This window comes from Bombina bombina, chromosome 2 (assembly GCF_027579735.1).
Source record: "Bombina bombina isolate aBomBom1 chromosome 2, aBomBom1.pri, whole genome shotgun sequence".
In the NCBI taxonomy this organism is placed as follows: Eukaryota; Metazoa; Chordata; class Amphibia; order Anura; family Bombinatoridae; genus Bombina; species Bombina bombina.
The window spans coordinates 87,973,008-87,993,912 of NC_069500.1; the positions used below are offsets into that span (position 1 = coordinate 87,973,008).

The 20,905-nt window shown below is 42.6% G+C and overlaps 1 protein-coding gene across 2 annotated transcripts in view; it reads right to left on the bottom strand.

Annotated features, from left to right (window-relative positions):
* The window catches only part of ALPK2 (alpha kinase 2), a 216,542-nt gene that overhangs the window by 34,104 nt on the left and 161,533 nt on the right, over positions 1 to 20,905 (bottom strand). The window lies entirely within an intron of this gene.

Genomic DNA, 20,905 nt, shown 5'->3' on the forward strand with positions numbered 1-20,905 from the left:
TAGAGTAAGGTGCATAAAATGTTATTAGTTTTTAATGTTCCTTTAAAGGTACACAAAAGTGTAAAAAAGAAAATGCTGTAATTTGTTGGGGCATTTTATTATTGCACTATTGCATACATATAACTGTGAGTTTAACCACTGCAAAGAGTTTAAACACATACAGCTAGATTACGAGTGGTGCGTTTAGAGTTATGGGCGAGTAAAAAGGGGTTTAGAGCAGGCGTTTGCGCATGCCAGGTTTTCCACTCGTATTACAAGTTGAAAGTAAACGTGATCGCTTAAGTGCAATCGTAATATACGCTAGAATGATTACCGCATCCTCAGAACTCTGGTTAACTGTTTCGCAAAACAAAAAAGTTTCACTAAACACATCACAAATACATTACAAAGTACACTTACACTCATAATAACACTATCTGATAAAAATGATTAAAAAAAAATAATTACCCACAAAATGTATAAAGGCTCCAAAATATGAAGTCTCATGTGTTAGAAGAAAAAGGCAGGCAAAAGGCTTTAACATAGAGATACATAAATATACAAGTCCAAAGATGACGTGTGTGTGTGTGTGTGTGTATATATATATATATATATATATATATATATATATATATATATATATATATATATATATATATATACAGTTGTGCTCATAAGTTTACATACCCTGGCAGAATTTATGATTTCTTGGCCATTTTTCAGAGAATATGAATGATAACACAAAAACTTTTCTTTCACTCATGGTTAGTGTTTGGCTGAAGCCATTTATTATCAATCAACTGTGTTTACTCTTTTTAAATCATAATGACAACAGAAACAATCCAAATGACCCTGATTAAAAGTTTACATACCCTGGTGATTTTGGCCTGATAACATGCACAGAAGTTGACACAAAGGGGTTTGAATGGCTATTAAAGGGAACCATCCTTACCTGTGATCTGTTTGCTTGTAATTAGTGTGTGTGTATAAAAGGTCTATGAGTTTCTGGACTCATGACAGACCCTTGCATCTTTCATCCAGTGCTGCACTGACCTTTCTGGATTCTGAGTCATGAAGAAAGCAAAAGAATTGTCAAAGGATCTGCGGGAAAAGGTAGTTGAACTGTATGAAAAAGGACGGGATATAAAAAGATATCCAAGGAATTGAGAATGCAATTCAGCAGTGTTCAAACTCTAATCAAGAAGTGGAAAATGAGGGGTTCTGTTTGATAACATACTGCATTCATCTTGCCATCAATTCTGACCTAATTTCCTGTGCCTTTGTAGCTCACACATCCTCAAAACATCAGCGATCCACCTCCGTGTTTCACATAGGCCTTGTTGACTCCTCTCCAAATGTAGCATTTATGGTTGTGGACAAAAAGCTCAATTTTGGTCTCATCACTCCAAATTACTTTGTGCCAGAAGGTTTGAGGCTTGTCTCTGTGCTTTTTGGCGTATGGTAAGTGGGATACTTTGTGGCATTTGCGTAGTAACGGCTTTCTTCTGGCGACTCGACCATGCAGCCCATCTTTCTTCAAGTGCCTCATTATTGTGCATCTTGAAACAGCCACACCAAATGTTTTCAGAGAGTCCTGTATTTCACCTGAAGTTCTTTGTGGGTTTGTCTTTGCATCCCGAACAATTTTCCTGGCAGTTGTGGCTGGAATTTTAGTTGGTTTGGTTTCAACAGAACCCCTCATTTTCCACTTCTTGATTAGAGTTTGAACACTGCTGATTTGCATTCTCAATTCCTTGGATATCTTTTTATATCCCTTTCCTGTTTTATACAGTTCAACTACCTTTTTCCGCAGATCGTTTGATAATTCTTTTGCTTTCTCCATGACTCAGAATCCAGAATCGTCAGTGCAGCACTGGATGAAAGATGCAAGGGTCTGTCAGGAGTCCAGAAACTCATTGACCTTTTATACACACACTAATTACAAGAAAACAGATCACAGGTGAGGATGGTTACCTTAAATAGCCATTCAATCCCCTTTGTGTCAACTTGTGTGCATGTTATCAGGCCAAAATCCCCAGGGTATGTAAACTTTGAATCATGGTCATTTGGGTAGTTTCTGTTGTCATTATGATTTAAAAAGAGTAAACACAGTTGATTGATAATAAATGGCTTCAGCCAAACACTAACCATGAGTGAAAGAAAAGTTTTTGTGCTATCATTCATATTCTCTGAAAAATGGCCAAGAAATCATAAATTCTGCCAGGGTATGTAAACTTATAAGCACAACTGTATATGTGTGTGTGCATATGTATTTATGTATTTATATGTTCTCTTGGGGAACAGGGACAAACCCAAACAAATATGAAAAAATGCTTATTCTGGACAGGAAAATCAGTTTCAAAATACATTTTAAAACACTCTATTTAAGATGCAATAAAATAAATCAGTGTTTTAATGTCCCTTTAAGAAGGTGCATCAGCGTGAGGTTGGTTTCTTGCTAGGGTCGCTAACTCAGTCATGTTTTCCTGGACAGTTATGAGTTGCACATGCTGCAGGATGTGCAGTGAGAAACATGTATTATGTATCTGGTCATCACATGAATAGTGCTGCTGGGCAGCATTGGTCATGTTCCTCCTTGCACACCCTGGGCAAGGTGGCAACCCGATTTCTTGCATTATGAGGTGGGCAAGAGTACCTAGAACAGACTCAAACTAGATTATATGATGGTGCTGAATTTATGTCCCATGCACAGACTAGGATAAGTGGTGGTGCTGCCCTTATGCTCCAGTCATAAACTAGGTTATGTAGTAGCGCTGCTGTTATGTCCCATGCACAGACTAGGTTATGTGGTGGTACTGCTCTAACATCCCATGCACAGACTAGGTTATGTGGTGGTACTGCTCTAACATCCCATGCACAGACTAGGTTATGTGGTGGTACTGCTCTAACATCCCATGCACAGACTAGGTTATGTGGTGGTACTGCTCTAACATCCCATGCACAGACTAGGTTATGTGGTGGTACTGCTCTAACATCCCATGCACAGACTAGGTTATGTGGTGGTACTGCTCTAACATCCCATGCACAGACTAGGTTATGTGGTGGTACTGCTCTAACATCCCATGCACAGACTAGGTTATGTGGTGGTACTGCTCTAACATCCCATGCACAGACTAGGTTATGTGGTGGTACTGCTCTAACATCCCATGCACAGACTAGGTTCTGTGGTGGTACTGCTCTAACATCCCATGCACAGACTAGGTTATGTGGTGGTACTGCTCTAACATCCCATGCACAGACTAGGTTATGTGGTGGTACTGCTCTAACATCCCATGCACAGACTAGGTTATGTGGTGGTACTGCTCTAACATCCCATGCACAGACTAGGTTCTGTGGTGGTACTGCTCTAACATCCCATGCACAGACTAGGTTATGTGGTGGTACTGCTCTAACATCCCATGCACAGACTAGGTTATGTGGTGGTACTGCTCTAAAATCCCATGCACAGCACAGACTAGGTTATGTGGTGGTACTGCTCTAACATCCCATGCACAGACTAGGTTATGTGGTGGTACTGCTCTAACATCCCATGCACAGACTAGGTTATGTGGTGGTACTACTCTAACATCCCATGCACAGACTAGGTTAAGTGGTGGTACTGCTCTAACATCCCATGCACAGACTAGGTTATGTGGTGGTACTACTCTAACATCCCATGCACAGACTAGGTTATGTGGTGGTACTGCTCTAACATCCCATGCACAGACTAGGTTATGTGGTGGTACTACTCTAACATCCCATGCACAGACTAGGTTAAGTGGTGGTACTGCTCTAACATCCCATGCACAGACTAGGTTATGTGGTGGTACTGCTCTAACATCCCATGCACAGACTAGGTTAAGTGGTGGTACTGCTCTAACATCCCATGCACAGACTAGGTTATGTTGTGGTACTACTCTAACATCCCATGCACAGACTAGGTTATGTGGTGGTACTGCTCTAACATCCCATGTACAGACTAGGTTAAGTGGTGGTACTGCTCTAACATCCCATGCACAGACTAGGTTATGTGATGGTACTACTCTAACATCCCATGCACAGACTAGGTTATGTGGTGGTACTACTCTAACATCCCATGCACAGACTAGGTTATGTGGTGGTACTACTCTAACATCCCATGCACAGACTAGGTTATGTGGTGGTACTACTCTAACATCCCATGCACAGACTAGGTTAAGTGGTGGTACTGCTCTAACATCCCATGCACAGACTAGGTTATGTGGTGGTACTACTCTAACATCCCATGCACAGACTAGGTTATGTGGTGGTACTGCTCTAACATCCCATGCACAGACTAGGTTATGTGGTGGTACTACTCTAACATCCCATGCACAGACTAGGTTAAGTGGTGGTACTGCTCTAACATCCCATGCACAGACTAGGTTATGTGGTGGTACTGCTCTAACATCCCATGCACAGACTAGGTTAAGTGGTGGTACTGCTCTAACATCCCATGCACAGACTAGGTTATGTTGTGGTACTACTCTAACATCCCATGCACAGACTAGGTTATGTGGTGGTACTGCTCTAACATCCCATGTACAGACTAGGTTAAGTGGTGGTACTGCTCTAACATCCCATGCACAGACTAGGTTATGTGATGGTACTACTCTAACATCCCATGCACAGACTAGGTTATGTGGTGGTACTGCTCTAACATCCCATGCACAGACTAGGTTATGTGGTGGTACTGCTCTAACATCCCATGCACAGACTAGGTTATGTGGTGGTACTGCTCTAACATCCCATGCACAGACTAGGTTATGTGGTGGTACTGCTCTAACATCCCATGCACAGACTAGGTTATGTGGTGGTACTGCTCTAACATCCCATGCACAGACTAGGTTATTTGGTGGTACTACTCTAACATCCCATGCACAGACTAGGTTAAGTGGTGGTACTGCTCTAACATCCCATGCACAGACTAGGTTATGTGGTGGTACTGCTCTAACATCCCATGCACAGACTAGGTTAAGTGGTGGTACTGCTCTAACATCCCATGCACAGACTAGGTTATGTTGTGGTACTACTCTAACATCCCATGCACAGACTAGGTTATGTTGTGGTACTACTCTAACATCCCATGCACAGACTAGGTTATGTTGTGGTACTACTCTAACATCCCATGCACAGACTAGGTTATGTTGTGGTACTACTCTAGCATCCCATGCACAGACTAGGTTATGTTGTGGTACTACTCTAACATCCCATGCACAGACTAGGTTAAGTGGTGGTACTGCTCTAACATCCCATCCACAGACTAGGTTAAGTGGTGGTACTACTCTAAAATCCCATGCACAGACTAAGTTATGTGTTGGTACTACTCTAACATCCCATGCACAGACTAGGTTATGTTGTGGTACTACTCTAACATCCCATGCACAGACTAGGTTATGTTGTGGTACTACTCTAAAATCCCATGCACAGACTAGGTTATGTGATGGTACTTCTCTAACATCCCATGCACAGACTAGGTTAAGTGGTGGTACTGCTCTAACATCCCATGCACAGACGAGGTTATGTGGTGGTACTGCTCTAACATCCCATGCACAGACTAGGTTATGTGGTGGTACTACTCTAACATCCCATGCACAGACTAGGTTATGTGGTGGTACTACTCTAACATCCCATGCACAGACTAGGTTATGTGGTGGTACTGCTCTAACATCCCATGCACAGACTAGGTTATGTGGTGGTACTGCTCTAACATCCCATGCACAGACTAGGTTAAGTGATGGTAATGCTCTAACATCCCATGCACAGACTAGGTTATGTGGTGGTACTGCTCTAACATCCCATGCACAGAGTAGGTTAAGTGATGGTACTACTCTAACATCCCATGCACAGACTAGGTTATGTGGTGGTACTACTCTAACATCCCATGCACAGACTAGGTTATGTGGTGGTACTACTCTAGCATCCCATGCACAGACTAGGTTATGTTGTGGTACTGCTCTAACATCCCATGCACAGACTAGGTTAAGTGGTGGTACTACTCTAACATCCCATGCACAGACTAGGTTAAGTGGTGGTATTACTCTAAAATCCCATGCACAGACTAGGTTATGTGATGGTACTACTCTAACATCCCATGCACAGACTAGGTTAAGTGGTGGTACTGCTCTAACATCCCATGCACAGACTAGGTTATGTGGTGGTACTGCTCTAACATCCCATGCACAGACTAGGTTATGTGGTGGTACTGCTCTAACATCCCATGCACAGACTAGGTTATGTGGTGGTACTGCTCTAACATCCCATGCACAGACTAGGTTAAGTGATGGTACTGCTCTAACATCCCATGCACAGACTAGGTTATGTGGTGGTACTGCTCTAACATCCCATGCACAGACTAGGTTAAGTGATGGTATTACTCTAACATCCCATGCACAGACTAGGTTATGTGGTGGTACTACTCTAACATCCCATGCACAGACTAGGTTATGTGGTGGTACTACTCTAACATCCCATGCACAGACTAGGTTATGTGGTGGTACTACTCTAACATCCCATGCACAGACTAGGTTAAGTGGTGGTACTACTCTAACATCCCATGCACAGACTAGGTTATGTGGTGGTACTACTCTAACATCCCATGCACAGACAAGGTTATGTGGTGGTACTGCTCTAACATCCCATGCACAGACTAGGTTATGTGGTGGTACTGCTCTAACATCCCATGCACAGACTAGGTTAAGTGGTGGTACTGCTCTAACATCCCATGCACAGACTAGGTTAAGTGGTGGTACTGCTCTAACATCCCATGCACAGACTAGGTTATGTGGTGGTACTACTCTAACATCCCATGCACAGACTAGGTTAAGTGGTGGTACTGCTCTAACATCCCATGCACAGACTAGGTTATGTGGTGGTACTACTCTAACATCCCATGCACAGACTAGGTTAAGTGGTGGTACTACTCTAAAATCCCATGCACAGACTAGGTTAAGTGGTGGTACTGCTCTAACATCCCATGCACAGACTAGGTTATGTGGTGGTACTGCTCTAACATCCCATGCACAGACTAGGTTAAGTGGTGGTACTGCTCTAACATCCCATGCACAGACTAGGTTATGTGATGGTACTACTCTAACATCCCATGCACAGACTAGGTTAAGTGGTGGTACTACTCTAACATCCCATGCACAGACTAGGTTAAGTGGTGGTACTACTCTAACATCTCATGCACAGACTAGGTTATGTCATGGTACTACTCTAACATCCCATGCACAGACTGGGTTATGTGGTGGTACTGCTCTTACATCCCATGCACAGACTAGGTTAAGTGGTGGTACTACTCTAACATCCCATGCACAGACTAGGTTAAGTGGTGGTACTACTCTAATATCCCATGCACAGACTAGGTTAAGTGGTGGTACTACTCTAACATCCCATGCACAGACTAAGTTAAGTGGTGGTACTACTCTAACATCCCATGCACAGACTAGGTTAAGTGGTGGTACTACTCTAACATCCCATGCACAGACTAGGTTAAGTGGTGGTACTACTCTAACATCCCATGCACAGACTAGGTTATGTGGTGGTACTGCTCTAACATCCCATGCACAGACTAGGTTATGTGGTGGTACTACTCTAACATCCCATGCATAGACTAGGTTATGTGGTGGTACTACTCTAACATCCCATGCATAGACTAGGTTCTGTGGTGGTACTACTCTAACATCCCATGCATTGACTAAGTTAAGTGGTTGTACTGCACTTATGCTTCAGTCATAAACTAGGTTATGTGGTGGGTGCTTATGTCACATGCATTTATACATGTAGTTAATGTATAATGGGGATTAGAATGTAAAATATCAGAGTCTGTGATTTGTATTTGCATTTCCTTAGCCAGAAACCCCTTGCTGCAGTAGAAACACTGTGTGCTGAAAAACATAATTTATGTAAGAACTTACCTGATAAATTCATTTCTTTCATATTAGCAAGAGTCCATGAGCTTGTGACGTATGGGATATACATTCCTACCAGGAGGGGCAAAGTTTCCCAAACCTCAAAATGCCTATAAATACACCCCTCACCACACCCACAAATCAGTTTAACGAATAGCCAAGAAGTGGGGTGATAAGAGAAAAGTGCGAAAGCATATAAAATAAGGAATTGGAATAATTGTGCTTTATACAAAAAAATCATAACCACCTCAAAAAAGGGTGGGCCTCATGGACTCTTGCTAATATGAAAGAAATTAATTTATCAGGTAAGTTCTTACATAAATTATGTTTTCTTTCATGTAATTATCAAGAGTCCATGAGCTAGTGACGTATGGGATAATGAATACCCAAGATGTGGATCTTCCACGCAAGAGTCACTAGAGAGGGAGGGATAAAATAAAGACAGCCAATTCCGCTGAAAAATAATCCACACCCCAAAATAAAGTTTAAATCTTATAATGAAAAAAAATGAAATTATAAGCAGAAGAATCAAATTGAAACAGCTGCCTGAAGTACTTTTCTACCAAAAACTGCTTCAGAAGAAGAAAACACATCAAAATGGTAGAATTTAGTAAAAGTATGCAAAGAAGACCAAGTTGCTGCTTTGCAAATCTGATCAACCGAAGCTTCATTCCTAAATGCCCAGGAAGTAGAGACTGACCTAGTAGAATGAGCTGTAATCCTTTGAGGTGGAGTTCTACCCGACTCGACATAAGCATGATGAATCAAGGATTTTAACCAAGATGCCAAAGAAATGGCAGAAGCCTTTTGACCTTTCCTAGAACCAGAAAAGATAACAAATAGACTAGAAGTCTTTCGGAAATCTTTAGTAGCTTCAACATAATATTTCAAAGCTCTAACTACATCCAAAGAATGCAACGATCTTTCCTTAGAGTTCTTAGGATTAGGACACAACGAAGGAACCACAATTTCTCTACTAATGTTGTTAGAATTCACAACCTAGGTAAAAATTTAAATGAAGTTCGCAAAACCGCCTTATCCTGATGAAAAATCAGAAAAGGAGACTCACAAGAAAGAGCAGATAATTCAGAAACTCTTCTAGCAGAAGAGATGGCCAAAAGAAACAAAACTTTCCAAGAAAGTAATTTAATATCCAGTGAATGCATAGGTTCAAACGGAGGAGCTTGAAGAGCCCCCAGAACCAAATTCAAACTCCAAGGAGGAGAAATTGACTTAATGACAGGTTTTATACGAACCAAAGCCTGTACAAAACAATGAATATCAGGAAGATTAGCAATCTTTCTGTGAAAAAGAATAGAAAGAGCAGAGATGTGTCCTTTCAATCAGACAAACCTTTATCCAAAGCATCCTGAAGAACTGTAAAATTCTAGGAATTCTAAAAGAATGCCAAGAAAAATGATGAGAAGAACACCAAGAAATTTAAGTCTTCCAGACACAGATTTACGAGCCTGTAACATAGTATTAATGACGGAGTCATTAAGGAACAATACTTTTCCAAGAAAGTAATTTAATGTACAGAAAATGCATAGTTTCAAACGGAGGAGCCTGTAAAGCCCTCAGCACCAAATTGAGACTCCAAAGAGGAGAGATTGAATTAATGACAGGCTTGATATGGACTAAAGCCTGTACAACACAATGAAAATCAGGATGATTAGCAATCTTTCTGTGAAAAAAGAACAGAAAAAGTAGAGATTTGTCCTAACAAAGAACCAGAACTGAAGACAAAACCTTATCCAAACCAACCTGAAAAAATAATAAAATTCTATGAATTTTTAAAAGAATGCCAAGAAAAGTAGGTCTTCCAGACTCAATATAAAACTTTCTAGAGACAGATTTATGAGCCTGAAACATAGTATTAATCAATGAGTCAGAAAAACCTCTATGACTAAAAACCAAGCGTTCAAACTCCATCCCTTCAAATTTAATGATTTGAGATCCTGATGGAAAAAATGGCCTTGAGAAAGAAAAGGTCTGGTTTAAACGGAGCTGTCCAACGTTGGCAACTGGCCATCTGAATGAGATTCGTATACCAAAACCTGAGAGGCCATGCTGGAGCTGCCAGCATAACAAACAAATACTCCATAAGAATTTTGGAAGAAGAACTAGAGGCGGAAAGAAATAGGCAAAAAGATAATTCCAAAGAAATGTCAATGCATACACTACTTCCGCCTGAAGATTCCCGGACCTTAATAGGCCCCTGGGAAGATCTCTATTCAGATGAGATGAAAAACATATCTGGATAAGAGAGACCATTCTCCCGGAAGAAAAGCTTGATTAACAGAGATAATCCGCTTCCCAAATATCTATACCTGGGATAAAAACCACAGAATTTAGATAGGAGCTGGATTTAGCCTAAGCTAATATCCGAGACACTTCTGTCACAACTTAAGGACTGATAGTCCTACTCTGATGATTGACATACACCATAGTAGTGATATTGTTTGAAAAACATTAAACGTCTCTTCTTCAAAAAGAAACAAACTGAAAAAAACTCTGAGAAAGCACGGAGTTCTAAAATATCAAATGGTAATCTCGCCTCCTGAGATTTCCAAACCCCTTGTGCTGACACAGATCCTCAGACAGCCTCCCAACCAAAAAGACTTGCATCTGTAGAGATCATGGTCCAGGTTGAAAGAAACTAAGAGACCTGTAGAACTAAATGATGGTGATCTTAACCACCAAATCAAGAGAGATAAATATTAGGATTCGAAGATTTAAAATGCGAAATCCTAGAATCCCTGCACCATAATTCAGCATAAAAGACTGAAAAGGTTCTTTCTATTGAAAATGAGCAAAGGGAATTAAATCCAATGCTGTGGCCATAAGACCTAAAACCTCTATGCATATATAGCAACTGAAAGAAATAATAGAGACTAAATAAAATTGTCCCTTGTCTGATAGAGACAAAGACAGAGACACAAATATCTGGAAACCTAAAAAAGGTGACCCTTGTGTGAGGAATCAAGAGCTTTTGAAAAAAAGATCCTCTAACTATGTCCTGAAGAGCAAAGTGAATCATATGAGATTCCGCATCCTCAGAAAATAATCTGAATGAAAACAGAAAAATATGCATTTATTGTATCTAATGAAAACAAATAATGCTATCACTGACCAAAAGGTAGAATAGTTTGAATAAAACTCCAAAACCTAGTTCCCAAAAATGGAACTGGAAGAAATACCCCAGAAGATTCCAGGTCTGAGCAGCGCTTGAACCCCATGGGTGCCCAGCCATGCTTCAACAGTACCCAAAATATATAGGACCGAAACACACTTAAAGAAAGTGTTAGCCTTACTGGAATAAAATCAAAGAAATTTGGAACGAATAGAACCAAATAAATTTCAAAAAAGTCTTAACCTGCCCCTTGCCAGCCAAGCTGGAATACGGCACGTACATCGCAATATTAGGGAGCTGATTTCGAACTGAAAAATTTCCAATTATAAACATGTTACTTGGGAAAGAATTCAGGAATCCGTTCCTTAATAAGAACAACCAAACTAGCATAAGCTTAAACTTTTAGTCTTATAACTCAATCTTGAAGCCCAGAGTAACAGTTAAGAATTGAATCCAATTATAAAACAAATAATTGATTATCTTAGAACAAAAGAAATATGGATTTTATAAAAATCACAAAATTCTTCTAGCTAAAATAGCTAAAGACATAGATTAACCCTCATTTGCGAAAATATTCAATAAAATGAAATTATTAGCATGATAGATCAGTTTAAAGGAACAGTCAATACAGTGGACTTGCATAATCAATAAATGCAAAATAACAAGACAAATGCAACAGCACCTAGTCTAGTAAATGTTGTCCCTTAACAATGCTAAAATAAATCATAATCTGATACTTGATCTTAAAGTAAACAGAACAAAAATGAAGCAATTGCAAAATCCAAATAAATCACAGGACCAAGAAAAGTACCTGAAACTAAATAATTTTCCATAAATAAGATACAACCATCTAAAGGAAAATAAATACTATTTTGCTATAGAAACAATAGCATAATTAGTAGGAGTAGAGATAGCCCCAAAAAATTGGAGAACCCTCCAAATTGAATTTAAAGGGACACTGTACCCAATTTTTTTCTTTTGTAATTCAGAAAGAGCATGCGATTTTAAGCAACTTTCTAATTTACTCCTATTATCAATTTTTCTTCGTTCTCTTGCTATCATTATTTGAAAAAGAATGCATCTGTTACGGTTACCCTTAGTCTCGCTGAGAGATGGACCGCTTAGTAGCCTGGATCCCTATTGCTAAAGAGGGGAGAAGCTGCTTTCCATAGTATTCTATATGAGTCTCGCAAATATAGAATAATCTCCCTTAGCTGCAGTACCGCTAGGATACCCTTCTGCCCACAAAAACGAGTCAACGCTGCGATTGAGGGTCAAACAAGAACTCAGGACTGGGATGCCCAGCCTGCTTTTTATTAAGGTTACATGCACACAGGGCACTCCCAGAGGGAGAGGGGGGGAAGCACAAAATCCCCCATCACACATTTAGATAGAGAGCACTGTCCTTTGACAGGCCACAATAGGATTACAGTACTTAAGATAACAAGTTTACAAGTTCATCTTATCAATTAGCAGTCTGGCTCCAGAGGTGATTAGACAATAGTTTCTAAAAGCTGAAAAAAAAAGAGTTAACTCTTTATGAAATGATACTTGTTACGGTTTTCTTGGAGCCCTTCTTAGGCGCTGGCTTGCTGGTTCAGGCATTGCTGCTGGGAAATAAGCTCTTCACAACAAAATAACTAATGCTTCTGTAACAGTGCTCCCTTTCTGTGGAACACTCTGGCAGACACGGTCTGACCCCTTTTCGGGGCAGACTAAGGCTGTCCAGACCGCTGATTATGCGGGGCTGAGGTCGGTTTGTCTGGACAACCCGTCGGCGTTGCCATTCTGTTTCCCAGGTCTGTAAGTAATGGTGAAATTGAAGGGTTGCAACGATAAGCTCCAACGTAATAGCCTGCCGTTATCTCCAGAGACCCGGTTCAGCCACACCAACGGGTTATGGTCGGTGACCAGAGTGAACTCCTGACCATATAAATAGGGAGTCAATTTCTTTAATGCCCACACCAAAGCCAAACACTCCTTTTCGACCGCTGCATAGCTGACTTCGCGGGGCAGGAGCTTCCGGCTGATGTAGGCAACTGGATGCTCCCCTCCATCTTCGCCTACTTGGCTGAGGACGGCTCCCAGCCCGAACATGGAAGCATCTGTATGGACGATAAAACGTTTGTTAAGGGCTGGGGCCGCCAAGACAGGAGCGTTAATTAGAGCATTTTTGAGAGCCTGGAAAGCCGTTTCACAGTGGGGAGACCACAGGACCTGTCGAGGTAAGTTCTTCTTGGTCAAGTCAGTCAGGGGTTTGGCAAGTGTGCTGTAGTCTGGTACGAACCGTCTATAGTACCCTGCCGTGCCCAGGAAGGCTAGGACCTGAGTCTTAGTGATGGGGGTGGGCCAATTGGCGACAGCTTCTATTTTGGCCGGCTCTGGTCGCTGCTTTCCACACCCCACCCGGTGACCCAGGTACTGTACCTCGGCCATCCCAAAGTGGCATTTTTCTGGCTTCAGAGTCAGGCCAGCAGCCCGGATCTGATCCAGAACCATTCCCACATGAGCTAAGTGGTCCTCCCAGGACTCACTGTGGATCGCTATGTCGTCCAGGTAGGCGCAAGCAAAACTCTGGAAGCCATCCAGGAGCCTATCCACCAAGCGCTGGAATGTAGCTGGGGCATTCTTCATCCCAAACGGCATTACCCTAAACTGATATAAGCCGAATGGGGTGACGAATGCCGACTTGGGGATAGCCTCCGGGGCCAGGGGAATCTGCCAGTAACCTTTGCAGAGGTCAATAGTGGTCAGGTAATTTCCCCTGGCTATACGATCGAGTAGCTCGTCTACCCTGGGCATAGGGTAAGCGTCCGTCACGGTATTTTCATTGAGCCTCCGATAGTCTACGCAGAACCGGGTGGTCCCATCTTTCTTGGGCACCAAGACAACTGGGGAGGCCCAGGGACTATCGGAGGGCTCAATTACCCTGAGCTGGAGCATCTCATCGATCTCCTTCTTCATTCCTGTCCTAACTGCTTCGGGGATTCGGTACGGAGCCTGGCGCAAGGGAGCTTGTCCCGGAGTATCTACCTGGTGGGTGGTTAAAGTAGTGTACCCTGGCTTCGGGGAGAAGGTGAGGTGTTTAGACTGGAGGAGTTGGTTGAGCTGCTCCCTTTCAGTGGGGCTAAGTCGGTCCCCTATCTGAACCTGCGCCACTATACCTGTGGGGAGGCTCTTTTCTAATAGGTCTGGAATGGGTAAACTGTCGGGGTCTTCCTGAGGGGAACAACATACGGCCGTCACGTTCTCTGGCCGCTCAAAATATTCCTTGAGCATGTTTACATGGAATGTCTTTCTAAGATTGTTGTCGTGGCAGCTAGCTATCACATAAGTGGTGTCTCCCCTTTTCTCTACGATCTGGTAGGGACCCTGCCAGGACGCCTGCAATTTGTCTGTCTTCACCGGCTTAAGTACTAACACCTTTTGTCCTATGGTGAAGATTCTCTTTCGGGCCCCCCGATCGTACCATACTTTCTGTCTTCTCTGGGCCAACTGGAGATTAGCCCGCACGGATTTGGCTAATTGCTCCATTCGGTCCCTGAGTTCCAGCATGTATGGCACAATGGGGACACCGTCAGCCTCCATCTCTCCCTCCCAGTGCTCCCGGATCAGGTTTAGGGGTCCCCGTACCTTTCTTCCGTAGAGCAACTCGAAGGGAGAGAACCCTGTCGTTTCCTGGGGCACCTCCCGATAAGCAAATAGGAGGTGCGGCAGGAAGCGTTCCCAGTCTCGGTATTCCTGAGTGAACGTCTTGAGCATTTGCTTGAGGGTCCCATTGAACCTCTCACACAGCCCGTTCGTCTGGGGGTGGTATGGGGAGCTCAGGAGGGACTTAATTTTGCAAACCTGCCAGAGTTGTTGGGTCAATTCAGCCGTAAATTGGGTGCCTCGGTCGGATAGGATTTCTTTTGGAAATCCTACCCGGGAGAACACCTGTACTAGTGCATTCGCTACCGTATCCGCTTGTATGTTGGATAGGGCGACAGCCTCTGGGTACCTGGTAGCGTAGTCCACTACGGTAAGAATGTATCGCTTACCGGAGGGACTAGGGGTAGCCAGTGGTCCCACTAGGTCAATAGCAACCCGGCTGAAGGGTTCCTCTACAATGGGCATATTTACTAGCTGGGCTTTAGGGTGATCGCCTCGCCTTCCTACTCGTTGACACACATCGCAGGTGTTACAGTAAGTTCTAACGTCAGCGTGCACCCCTGGCCAAAAGAACGTGTGAGTAATGCGGTGTAGGGTACGGGTAACGGCTAGGTGGCCTGCTAAGGGGATGTCGTGGCCTATTTTGAGGATTTCTTGACGGTATTTGTGGGGCACTACCAGCTGTCGCCTACGCTGTCCCCTTTTCTCTGTCCAGCGGTATAGTTTCCCTTTTTCCCATAAGAATGTTTCGTTATCTGCCCCGCCCCCTCCGGTCTCTGCTCGTTCCCGGTACTTTTGTAAGGTCGGGTCAGTCTTAGACTCTGCCTCGAAAGCATCTGGGGTGTCCCAGGGTATGGGGCCTAACCTGTCAGGCAAGGTCGGGGTAGGTCTTACCTGTGTCTCCCGCACTGGTGAGAGCTCTCGCTCCGTCCGGGCTTGGGCCCGTGTAGTCACTGGGTCCGCCTCGTTGTTGCATACTGGAGCATAGGCAGAAGTCATGGGGCCCAAATCGTTGCCCAGTAGTACTTCGGCAGGTAAATTATCCATTAGGCCCACGTTCACAGCCCCCTTTCCCGCTCCCCAATCAAGATGCACTTTAGCTGTTGGAATTTTGTACACATCCCCCCCCGCCACTCTAACGGCCACAGTCTGTCCGGATCGCTTGTGCTCTGGCACCAAATGACTCTGTACCAGCGTGATAGTAGCCCCTGTGTCTCGCAATCCCTCGGTAGATCGCCCCTCGAGCCATACCCTCTGCCGATGGTGCTGGCGGTTATCTGAGGCAGCATATACAGGGTCTGCCTCGTGAAGCGGCCCCACATATCCCTCCATAGGGGCCTCTTGGTTAACACAGAGGGCCCGGGCCGGACGATAGGACCCAGAGGGGTAATTGTAATTCCTGGGTGTCTGGTGCGTATTAAGGGGGCAGCTAGCCATGAAATGCCCTGGTTGCTTGCATCGGTGGCAAGTCGGTCTGGGACGCTCAGAGCTGTTATTGGGTGGTCCTGAGTGTCGGACGGGCCTTGTGGGCACCGGGGCTCGGAATTCAGTACGAGGGGGTGCACGGTAAACCTCTCTGGGTTCGACCCGTGCTGGAGCTCGGTAGTTCATGGGTTCGTGAAGACGGGAGTCATAATGTTCATCGGCCAATTTGGCTGCTTCTTCTAAGGTAGAAGGCCGCCTGTCTCGCAGCCATTCCTTCCCTTGCTGTTCCATGCCATTATAAAAATGTTCTAAGAGAAACAATTGTAAAATTTCCTCCCCAGTCACCGCTTTACTTCCGCTCAGCCAGTGATTTGCCGCTCTCCGCATTCGGTGCGCCCATTCCATATGGGTATCGTTAGGCTTCTTTTCCGTGCCCCGAAACTGTCGGCGATACGTGTCCGGAGTTACAGCGTACCGTCGCAACAGTGTCTCCTTAACTAGCTCATACTGTGTCACTTCCTCAGCACCCAGAGTACGAAAGGCTTCCAGGGCTCGCCCGGATAGTTTCCCAGACAATATCGTGGGCCACTCTCTGTTGGGAATCTGGTGCAGGGCACATTGCCTTTCGAAGTCCGCCAAATATTCATCAATCCCTGTCTCGCTCTCTAGGAAGGGTCGAAATGCCGCATAGGGTATCTTGGGCCTCCCAGCATTTTCGACAGGGATGATTACCTGCGGGGCTTCAGCATTGCGGTGTGCATTCGCTAGGTTGAGTTCGTGGGCTCGAGTCTCTCGTATATCCTCGTCCGCCTCTGCCATCAACTGCTGTACCAATTCCATGGAGGGGTTCGGCCCGTATAATGAGAGCCTTTCCCGAACAATCCTGGTTTTTTCGTCACTAATCGTGGTCGGTGTTTCCGCCATTGTGAAGCTCTGATCCAGTTCGGTCAATTCTGCGATCAGCTCTCTCCTCGGCCGGTTGCTGGCGTACCCCCCTCTGCTTTCAAGTAAATCCTTTTGGGTTGTACGCTTCAATTTTTCGTAAGCGCTCTCCATCCGTTCTGTACCTCTCCTAGGAAATCCAGGAAAATCCCGCCGCTGCCGCCAAATGTTACGGTTACCCTTAGTCTCGCTGAGAGATGGACCGCTTAGTAGCCTGGATCCCTATTGCTAAAGAGGGGAGAAGCTGCTTTCCATAGTATTCTATATGAGTCTCGCAAATATAGAATAATCTCCCTTAGCTGCAGTACCGCTAGGATACCCTTCTGCCCACAAAAACGAGTCAACGCTGCGATTGAGGGTCAAACAAGAACTCAGGACTGGGATGCCCAGCCTGCTTTTTATTAAGGTTACATGCACACAGGGCACTCCCAGAGGGAGAGGGGGGGAAGCACAAAATCCCCCATCACACATTTAGATAGAGAGCACTGTCCTTTGACAGGCCACAATAGGATTACAGTACTTAAGATAACAAGTTTACAAGTTCATCTTATCAATTAGCAGTCTGGCTCCAGAGGTGATTAGACAATAGTTTCTAAAAGCTGAAAAAAAAAGAGTTAACTCTTTATGAAATGATACTTGTTACGGTTTTCTTGGAGCCCTTCTTAGGCGCTGGCTTGCTGGTTCAGGCATTGCTGCTGGGAAATAAGCTCTTCACAACAAAATAACTAATGCTTCTGTAACAGCATCTAAGCTTTTTTTTTTGGTTTTAGTACTCTGGACAGCACTTTTTTATTGGTGGATGAATTTATCCACCAATCAGCAAGGACAACCCAGGTTGTTCACCAAAAAATGGGCCGGCATCTAAACTTACATTCTTGCATTTCAAATAAAGATACCAAGAGCATGAAGAAAATTTGATCATAGGAGTAAATTAGAAAGTTGCTTAAAATTTCATGCTCAATCTGAATCACGAAAGAAAATTTTTGGGTACAGTATCCCTTTAACTGCTGGCAAAGAATATAGTTTAAAACCTTTGAAGAAGGAATAAAAGAAAATTCTCAGCCTATTCCATTCCCTAGTATGGGGAAGTGGAAAGAAAACCTCTGAAAACACAGAAGAATAAATAGGCAGAAATAGTGTCAGCTAGTCTTAAAGAACTAGTTACCTTAATATCCAAAATAATCAACACCTTTTCAACAAAGAACAAATGTACTTTAATAAAAAAATAATAAAAAAGTAGATTTGTTAGTGTCAATATCTGATGAAGAAAATTCTGAAAGAGAAAAAACATCATCAGAGAAGGATAAATCAGTATGTTGTTGGTCATTTGAAACTTCAATAATTAAAAAAGAAGTGAAAAAGACCTAAAAATTTTTATTAGAAGGCACGAAGTCAGACAAAGCCTTTAAAATAGAATCAGAAAAATATTTCTAAATATTTCTTGTACATAAGATGTAAGAATGGCAATATATAAAGTATAAATACTAATGGATTCTGCATGTAAAAGTATATCATAATAACTTATTACAAACCATAGCTAAAGATAAACATTTATAACATTTAAAATAAATGAACTTAGCTTTGGTAGAACTGAAACTCAGTTAAGCGTTTTTCCAGAAGTGGCTTCTGATTCAGGGTCAATCTGAGACATCTTGCAATATGTAATAGAAAAAACAACATATAAAGCAAAATTGATCAAATTCCTTAAATGACAGTTTCAGGAATGGGAAAAAATGGCAATGAACAAGCTTCTAGCAACCAGAAGCAATAAACAATGAGACTTAAATATTGTGGAGACAACAATGACGCTCAAATTTTTTAGCGCCAAAAAAGCCTAAATGCTTTTGGCGCCAAAAATGACGCCACATCCGGTAACGCTGACATTTTTTGGCGCAAAAACGTAAAAAAAATTACGCAACTTCCGGCGACACGTATGATGCCGGAAATGACAAGAAAATTTTTGCGCCAAGAAAGTCCGCGCCAAGAATGACGCAATAAAATGAAGCATTTTCAGCCCCCGCGAGCCTAACAGCCCACAGGAAAAAAGTCAAATTTTAAGGTAAGAAAAAATTGATTTATTCATATGCATTATCCCAATAATGAAACTGACTGTCTGAAATAAGGAACGTTGAACATCCTGAATCAAGGCAAATAAATGTTTAAACACAAATATTTAGAACTTTATATAAAAGTGCCCAACCATAGCTTAGAGTGTCACAAAAATAAGACTTACTTACCCCAGGACACTCATCTACATGTAGTAGAAAGCCAAACCAGTACTGAAACGAGAATCAGTAGAGGAAATGGTATATATAAGAGTATATCGTTGATCTGAAAAGGGAGGTAAGAGATTAATCTCTACGACCGATAACAGAGAACCTATGAAATAGACCCCGTAGAAGGAGATCATTGCATTCAAATAGGCAATACTCTCCTCACATCCCTCTGACATTCACTGCACACTGAGAGGAAAACCGGGCTCCAGCCTGCTGCGGAGCGCATATCAACATAGAATCTAGCACAAACTTACTTCACCACCTCCATCGGAGGCAAAGTTTGTAAAACTGAATTGTGGGTGTGGTGAGGGGTGTATTTATAGGCATTTTGAGGTTTGGGAAACTTTGCCCCTCCTAGTAGGAATGTATATCCCATACGTCACTAGCTCATGGACTCTTGCTAATTACATGAAAGAAAAAGCATTGCTTGTAATTGTCTGCATGTGGAAAGGTTCTCAACAATGATTTATTTTTAATTGTGTTTATGTGTTTTATTGTAACACACATTATTTTGTAAGGAAAAGATGACAACCTAGGAGTTGAGCAGTTAGAACTAACATTAGTTGTATTAGCACATTATATTATATTTCAATCATGATCCTATTTAACCATGAAAAAAGATTTTGAGTTTTAGGTCCTTTTAACTATATTAAAAAGAATAAGATTTTATGAAGTCATCTGTCAGAGTCCCTTTAAGTGCTAGCATTCTAAGTTTGTCTTCATGCCAGTCAACAAATACATTTCCTTCTGATAGAGCATGATAACGCAAGCTTCTGTACACTTATTTAGCTTTCTGTTCAGCAATTGAAATGTCAGAAATTAATTCCAAGGCTTCTCTAGAATGTAAAGTAGTCTCATGCCTCTGAAAGACAGGGGCAGGTGCATATCCCGTAGGCAAGTCAAAGGCAGGCTAAGTTTCCAACCCTCCTTTCAACATCTGATCTGTCTATGAACAGCAAATCTTCTGTGAGCCAGGGGCATTCTAAAAGCCGCCATGCTTATTGCAGACTCTTTCCAGAATATACTGATATTTTATTTATATACATAGTACGATTAATGTCAAACTATTTTATTTATTTATTTTAAACAAAGTTTACACTTTATTTGTTGGCTTTTTAAATATAATTATTAAAATAAATATTTAAAGGGACAGTAAAAACCAGTGTAACTAACAAATATTACGATGTTTGCGCTTGTATTACAAGTTAGGTGCAATTCGAACGCAACCTCGTGTTCGCATTGCATGGAAGCTTTGCACTCATGAAAGCGTGCTTCCATAGGCTCCAATGAGAGCCTCGATCTCATGCCGCAGGTGCGTATGCAGCTAAAAAACAGTAATAGCTCTTACTAGAAGCATTTTTGCTAATGGAAGTATATTGCAAAAATGCTTCTATTTAAAATTGAAATACACCCATGCATAATTTAATTGTGACCTTTCTATCCCTTTATTGTCCCTTTAAATTGGCACAAAACTGGTTGGCCACTCTATATCTACAAAGCCATAGTTACATGTATGGGTGACGGCAGGAATTGTTCCAGTTATGGACACATAAACATATCCCAACCAT